Source organism: Geospiza fortis, unplaced genomic scaffold (genome assembly GCF_000277835.1).
Source record: "Geospiza fortis unplaced genomic scaffold, GeoFor_1.0 scaffold392, whole genome shotgun sequence".
NCBI classification, from domain to species: domain Eukaryota; kingdom Metazoa; phylum Chordata; class Aves; order Passeriformes; family Thraupidae; genus Geospiza; species Geospiza fortis.
In genome coordinates this window covers 145141-153177 of record NW_005054541.1, presented here as the reverse complement: position 1 = coordinate 153177, position 8037 = coordinate 145141, and positions in this window count along the sequence as shown.

Here is an 8037-nt window from a genome sequence, read left to right as displayed (position 1 = left end):
TGAGTATTGACATTTAAGAGCCTGCCTTGGCTTTTGGTGTCTGCATTTTTCCCATCTTCCAGGCCAAGTTACAAAAGTTTTGCTGGTATTATTCACATCAGAAAGTGCTTGATTTAAATAAACCCCAAACCACTAAAATCTGGATTCGTGAAAGCAGTTGCTAGAAAGGAAGGAGTGGAGCCCTTGCAGATTTTCTGCAGACAGAGGGAGTGCAAAGGGGCAGGTCTGAGCTTTGTCCAGCAGTGACAGCAAACGCTGCCTGCCTTGCTCAGAAGCCCCTGCAGATGTTCTTTAGGATGAAGGATTATACACACTCATACACAGATCCCAAGCAGGTTTTTCTCATGGCTTTCCCTTGTGATGTGCTGGCCCAGCCTGCTGCAGGGCCATGGAGCTCCTTGGAGTGATGTCTTCACTAAACAACAGGCAAGCTGGCAGCTGCAAAAATGCAGAAGAGAAAATTAGGGCAGTTTTTTTTCTCCACAGTCCTTCCCTTGCTGCTTGGGAATGGACTGTCCAAAGAGCTCAGAGATTTTGAAGCAGACCCAAGAACAAATGTTCTGAATTCCACCATCTGTTGCCTCCCCTCTATCACTGGTGTTCCATAGCTGCTCTACAAATGTTTAAGTGGAGAGCATTGTGACAGTTTGTAAAGAACATCTTCACAGTCCCTTTTCCATTCCCCTCTCCCTTTTCCCTGCTCCCATGTCCAGAGCAATCTCCTCTCCTCTCCTCTCCTCTCCTCCCCTCTCCTCTCCTCTCCTCTCCCTGCCCCCAACTAATTTGCCTTAACCTAATCTGTGCTTTTAGCCTCCCTTCCCTATTAGTATTGAACAATAAAGCACTAAGAGATAACACTTGAGATAAACCAAGCAAATGTTAATCTGGGACACTGTTTTGCTTATAAGCACAGCCCTTGTTCTACTTAGTGCAAATTGTATTATTTTGTTCCTCTCCTCTCCTCTCCTCTCCTGTCTTTATTTTCACCACACAAAAGCAGGCTGCCATGAGGAGCTCTGGGGATGTCCTTGCCCTCTGGTACCACCTGGCCCTTACCAGAGCACTGCCCTGGGTGTCCCTCTCAGCCATGTGTGAGGACAGAGATGGGAGAGCTGCTTGGAAGAGCTGGAAATTAAGAAATGTTCCTTGAAACTGTGCCAGTGAGTCCCCCCAGGGGTGAGGGATGGGTTCTGACCGCAGGTACCTCCTGTGCTTGTCCTGAGCCTGCTTTCAGAATCCAGGCTCTTGTCCTCCTCAGGGCCCCTCTCTCTCCCCCCACTCTCCATCCTCATTTCTGAACGAGCTCCAGGGTTGATTTCCTGCATGTTTGAATAGGACCAGCTTGACACAGCCTGCCTTAGGATGAAATCACCAACTTGGCTTGCCTTCTGTCTGAAAAACAAATCCTTCTGCAGGGCTTTCATCTAGAAAAAGGAGAAGGATTCTGAAATGCAGGCAGGCCTCTGCCAAGTTCCTGTGAACTGCTGCCTGAGTAAAGCTTATGTTTTCTGTGTACTTAGCTTATCTTTATTAAAGGTAACCTACCTGAGATTTACCCTAAAAACCATCAATGGATTTCTTCCTGTTCCCTCCCTTAGTGGCTCAGAATAGGAAGTAGAACAGAGGGAGGTGAGGTCTGGGTGTGCAGGAACTCGCTGTTTCCACAGAGGAATGGGAAATCTCACCCCTGTGGGAGCAAAGACCAGGGCAGGCAGAGAAAGAGAAACTGTGACACCAACCTCAGAGTGAGAGGGCTTTCTTCCATGTCCCAGTCTTCCCAGGTATTGAGGTTGTTACAGGAATATCATCTGGATACCTGGGCTTTGGCTTTCCTATCACTCTGCAGGAAATGACGATGATGGTGATGGTGATGGTGATGGTGATAACTTTGGAGGAGCTGAGAGCTCTGCAGGCATTTTTTTTGTGTGCAAGCAGCACCATGCAAGGGCAAAGGGGTCTGACATGCACCAGGGCCTGCTGCACACTGTGGTTCCTGCACTGCCTTTGGGACAGAGTTCCTTCTGTGGCTGTCCTCAGATCTGCCAAGCAATGGATGGGCTGTTCCAGCTACAGATGGCTGGCAGTATTTGCATCCTACATGGGTAAGATGCCAAAAGGATAAGGTACCAGCTGCATTTGAAACCTCAGAATTATCCCAAGGCCTGTTTCTGCTGTTGTCCAGTCCCTCTAATTCCCTCTCCCAGAAGAGAAAATGAAAGAGAAGTGGAGATGAGCAGAGGAGTGGAGAAGGTGGGAAGGTGTTTGCTGGGCACAGACAAGGCTGGGTTATATATCTACTGTGCACTGACTCCTGCCAACCCTTCTCCTTGCTGGAGAGCTGGGATCTGGAAACCTCCATCCTGTTATCACTGGTACTGGAGAGGGTGAAGGCAGGGGTGAGGACTGGGCATGCAGAGGAGTGGAGATGAGCAGTGGAGATGAGATGAGCAGCACAGCAAAGTCCTGGAGGTGAGAGGTGCAGTGGGAGTCTGGGCTTGTCCCAGACATCTTTTATGGAAAATCCTTTCCTTAGGATTTTTTCTCCTGAGAAGCTGAGAGGCCTCAGGAACAAAATGTAAACAATGGTTATCTGCTGCTGTGGAATGCAACAGGTGCATCTGTGATTGGTCTCATGTTGGTTGTTTCTAATTAATGGCCAATCACAGTCAGCTGGCTCGGACTCCCTGCCTGAGCCACAAGCCTTTGTTATCATTCCTTCTATTTCTATTCTTAGCGAGCCTTCTGATGAAATCCTTTCTTCTATTCTTTTAGTATAGTTTTAATATAATATATATCATAAAATAATAAATCAAGCCTTCTGAAACATGGAGTCAGATCCTCGTCCCTTCCCTCATCCTCGGACCCCTGTGGACGCAGTCACACGGGCTCAGCGCTGAGTTTGGTACAGGGGGTTCCAGCCCAGTCCTCCTCAGCTCAGGAGATGCTGAGCCACAAACCAAGGTCCTGCAGCCCTGCCCCTGCTGGGGGAAGGTGTTAGCTGGGCACAGACAAGGCTGGGTTATGTATTCACTCTGCTAACACTTCTCCTTGCTGGAGGCTGGATCTGGAAGGCTCCATCTGGTTATCATTGGTATCAGAGCAGCATGTGGCCAGGACACGTGTAACTCACATTTTCCTCTGGACCACACTCAGCCTCCACTCACTTATTGTGGGGGAGGGACTGGAAAAACCATTGACTCACTGGCAGGAACAAAACATTCAAAATCCCAAAATGATTCTTTTTAACAAAGCTTTTCTGCTGGTGCAGAGGAAAGGGAACAAGTGTTGGTTGGGAAAGTTTGGGGGCTGCATGGAGTTTTCCTTCTGTGAGAAGTGGGAGGGATACACTGAAGGGACATTTCTTCCTGGCACCGCTTCCATCAGTGTCAGGTTTCTACTCTGGCCTTGCTCTGTCTGTACCTGGTTGAACCCATACAGGAAAATGGAGAGCCACTCTGCCTCTGTTCCTCAAATCCTGTCTGGTTTAGAAATGTCTCCATCAGAAATGGAACCGGGGGGACCCTGTAGCTCAAACCCACCTGTCAGCTTGGGCACAGTAACTCAGACCAAAAGTCACCCTGCAAATGGCAGAAATGCACCGAGCTGGGAGAGGAGGGGATCCGAGGTCTAACCTGGAATTCAGGTACATCACAGCTCTGCTAAACCCTCCCTGGCATCACTGCAGGTGCTGCTGTGCAGCTCTGTGCCTCAGGTGTCCTGCACTAATGGGTCACAGCCTGCAGTGCATCAGGCATCCTAAAAGCTGATCTACAGAGAAAGAAGAAAATAAATCTGTAGAAAAAACACATAAAGAAAGACATAAAATGCCTGTGGACAAAAAGGCCTCAAATGTGGGGCAACCTCCCCTCTGCCCTGTGCCCAGGGAATCCAACAGCTGCACTTGTGTCGGGTTCAGTGAGGCTGAAATGCCTTCAGCTACTGACACAGCTCCTGCAGATCTGAGGAGGCTCTGCTGGGCCTAAGATCTGAGCCAAGCTTAAGCCTGGATTCTGCTGCATCCAGCTCCATTTGCCACAATGGGCTCTGCCAAGCTCTCCTGAGCCCGGGAATGATGTCCAGTTGTACTTCTCAGCCCTGCTCTTCCTCCCTCAGCCTGCTGCTGGAAAACACAGGATAATGGAGATTAGCCAGAGCTCAAAGGCCTTTCAAGTGTTTTCCAGCGAGCACGAAAGCTCTGTCTCTGCTCCTTGCTGGCGTCACACAGAGACATTTCTCCCCCACCCCACAGCCTCTCCCAGACATCTGAGAACAGTGAGTGTCTCACAGAACTGAGGAGGGGTCCTGTCCTGAAACCTAACAAACAATGAGATGGCTGAACATCTGCAGGGAACAGATGCTTCTCATATCCCTGGATGGTGCAATTCGGCGTGGACTCGATGGCACCCGGGGCTGTCTGCCCCTGGAGAGGGGGAATCTGGGCTCCTTGGCACAGCAGAGCTGTGAGTCAGAGCCGCTGGTGCAGCTGGTGCCTCACTGCACAGAGCACACTGAGAGCCCCAGGCAGCTGAGGGTCCCACAGCACAGAGCCAGACAGGGAGGTGCTCATGGCACGTGTGGGTAGGAGAGACCAGGAATTACTGGGAGTAGGGCATGGGGGAGATGGGCAGGACAGCAGAGTCCTGGAGGTGAGAGATGCAGTGGGAGTCTGGGCTCAGTGCTGAGTTTGGTACAGGGGGTTCCAGCCCAGTTGTCCTCAGCTCAGGAGATGCTGAGCCACAAACCAAGGATGCTGCAGCCCTGCCCTTGCTGGGGGAAGGTGTTAGCTGGACACAGACAAGGCTGAGTTATGAATTCACTCTGCACTGACTCCTGCCAACCCTTCTCCCTGCTGGAGAGCTGGGAGGCTCCATCCTGTTATCCCTGGCACTGGAGGAGGCTGAGGGCACAGGTGAGGACGGGGCACTCGGGCACTGCACAATCAGAGAGCTCAGCCCGAGTGCCCCAGGGCTCCTCTCAGAAAACCTTGTCCCAGCCCAGGGCAGGTGTGCAGCAGAACTGACCTGCTGGCTCAGCCTGGGGAGTTTCCAGCCAGGAAACCTGACTCCTTTTGCAGGTGGGTAACAGGGACTGAGCCCACCACCATCAACCCCTTTTAGCAGCCCCTGCTGAAGCAGAAGCCTCTTGTGTCCTGTGGCAGACCAGGGATGGACGGGAACAGAAGACACCCGTGCTTCAGCCTCAGCCTGGGCGTGCCTGGATCAGGGATCCTGTGTCTCTGCTGAGCACCCAGGGAAGCAGGAGCAGCTGCCTCTGCTCTGGCACTCTGAGGCTGCCAAGCCGAGCTCTGTGGGAAGGACACTTTGAAGACAGATCCTGTGCTATTTTCACAGCCCAGCCTTTCATGGTCTGACTCTTGGAGCTGGATGAGTGAGATCATACCTGCCAGGTGAGAAAGGGAAGAGCTGTGCTGACAAGTCCCACCTACAGCACCAGGAAAGGGAGATGAGGATGTTGCAAAGTGCCACAGCTTTAGTCTGTGCTCAGCTAAGCTGAGCCCTCTAACTCCCAACCCATGAAAGTTTATAGATGAAATCCACAAGGCATTAATCTAGTTCTGTCCCTTCCAACAACCAATGAGCTGCCAAGCAGCAGCCTTGGGCGTTACACAGAAATAATCCCAGCCTGAGCTCTCATGGCATCATAAATCGCCTGTGTCGTCAGGCAGCAGAGCCCTGAGATGAAATTCTTTCATTTGCAGTTCATGATTTCCAAGCCTTTGCAGCCTGAGCAGAACTGGGGAAAGGTGCTGGGCTGACAGCCCTGAAGAAGGAGGGATGGGCAGGAGGGAGGCAGCAGCAGCAGCCTCAGCCTGCTCTGCCAGGGAGGCTTGGGCTGCTCCTCCTCCCAGCTGCTCCCCCTGAGCATGGCCCTGGAAAACCACAGCCCCAGCCTGATGGAGCTGCTCCCAGGCCAAACCCAACGTGATTCCAGCCTGTGTCTGGCAGCCTGGGAGGGTGAGGCACCTCCTCCAGCCCCGCTGCTGACGTTTATCATGGCCAGGTGCAAATCTTCTTGCACTGGCCCAGCGCCATGAGACCAGCATGTTTTTCAGAGTTTCACCCTCCTACCAGACAGTGTTTTTCAATATTTTGCATTAAATCTTCTGCTGTATTTGATTAGCCTGCAGCAGCTGTTTTCCACTCTCACAACAAACCATAAATCTATAAGCTTATGTGTGAGAGACTGTCTGTGCCTGGGAATGCTGGTGTCTGCACAGCTGTGTGTGAGCCTGCACCTGAGCACAGCAAAGGCAGGAACCCTGGCATAATCCAGCCTGGAGCTCTCTTGGAGGCCAGCTGATTACACAAGGTGGCTTCTCTGTGTGTGTGAATGAATGTGAGAGTTCCTGCGTGGATACAAAGGAATTTGTGTGATTCCTTAGATGAGTTCCTCTCCATCCCACACTGAAGGCATCAGAATAATGCTAATAAACACTTGATTACACTGAAGACATCAGAATAATGCTAATAAACACTGATTGCACCAGTGTGGGCTCAGATATGTGCACCTCTCTATGAAGGGAGGGGAGTTTTAGCACAAACAGGTACAACATATGAGCCTGCAGATGTCAGTGTAAGGATTTGTTGCACTTTTTACACAGGTAAAAAAGTGTAACACATCCCTGGCACACCCATCCCAGTCCACAAAATCGTGTAGCAAATCCCCATCCCAGTCCCAGCACCAGTGTGAGCTCAGATATGTGCACCTCTTTATGAAGGGAGGTGAGTTTTAGTACAGACAGGGACAACATGTGAGCCTGGAGATATCAGAACACAGGTAAAAAAGCGTCAAAAATCCTTAACACACCCATCCCAGTCCACAAAATCGTGCAACACATCCCCATCCCAGTCCCAGCACCAGTGTGGGCTCAGATATGTGCACATTTCTATGAAGGGAGGTGAGTTGTAGCACAAACAGATAGAACATATGAGCCTGGAGATGTCAGAACACAGGTAAAAAAGTGTCAAAAATCCTTAGCACACCCATCCCAGCCCACAAAAACACAGGTCCACGTGCAGTCTGGTTTGGGGTTGTGCCTGCTCAGTCAGGAGCTGCTCGCTGCGAAGCCAAGATCTCCTGTCCCATGGCCAATTCAGATAAGGAGAGCAAGTGGCTGAAAGAGAAGGGAGGGAAGCTGCTACACATATTTTAAAAAAAGGTGTTATTCAAAGACTATAAAAGGCAAAAGTTTGGATGAAGGAGAAGACAGAGGGTTGCCAAGTCATTGCAATAAAAAAAAAGAAAAAAGAAAAAGGAGGAGGCTGTTGCCAGGTCTTGGCACGTGCTTTTACTTGTGTAAATCAGTCACTCCAGACCTGTGGTAGTTCTTGCTGACAAGCTGTCGAGCTCCTTGGCTGGGAGAACAGGGCATGTGCTTTACATGCACTTACAGAATAGTAAACTGTTATTAAAAGGGGGAAAAAACCCCAGGCTGATTTACTTGCGGTTTTGCCTGCTCGGCTGTATTATCACAGAACAAATCCACTCCTGCCTGGAGCTGTGTGGATCCATGGAAAACTACAGGCCAACCTCCCGTGGAAGCACTTGACCCCTTAAGGGGAAGGGCACAAACAAAACATCTCCAAGAACAGAGAGCAGCAGACCAAGAAAGGCTGTGAGAAATGCTGCTCACTTTCAAAAACTCTAAAAGGTTTATTAAAATCTTATCCAAAATACAGCAGAAGACTGAACAGAGAAAATATTACAGCGCTGGGAGCAAGGATTTTTTTTTCCCCACCATGTGCTCACCCAGATAATGGAGATTTGGCCTTTTAACCCTTTAGCTCCTCCCAGAGTTCTGTCCATCCACTCCTTCTTGTCTGTCCAGGGGTGGAGATCACTGCCTGACACCTTGATTGGAGGTCAGGTCCTGCCATGGTAACAATCCCACCCTCCCAAATGTCCCAAACCCTGATAACAACACAAGGGGGTAAAACATGACTATAAACCTATAAAACTTCTCTTAGCATATATAGATAATATTTGCCTTTTAATTGTGAGACTCAGCCACGGCAT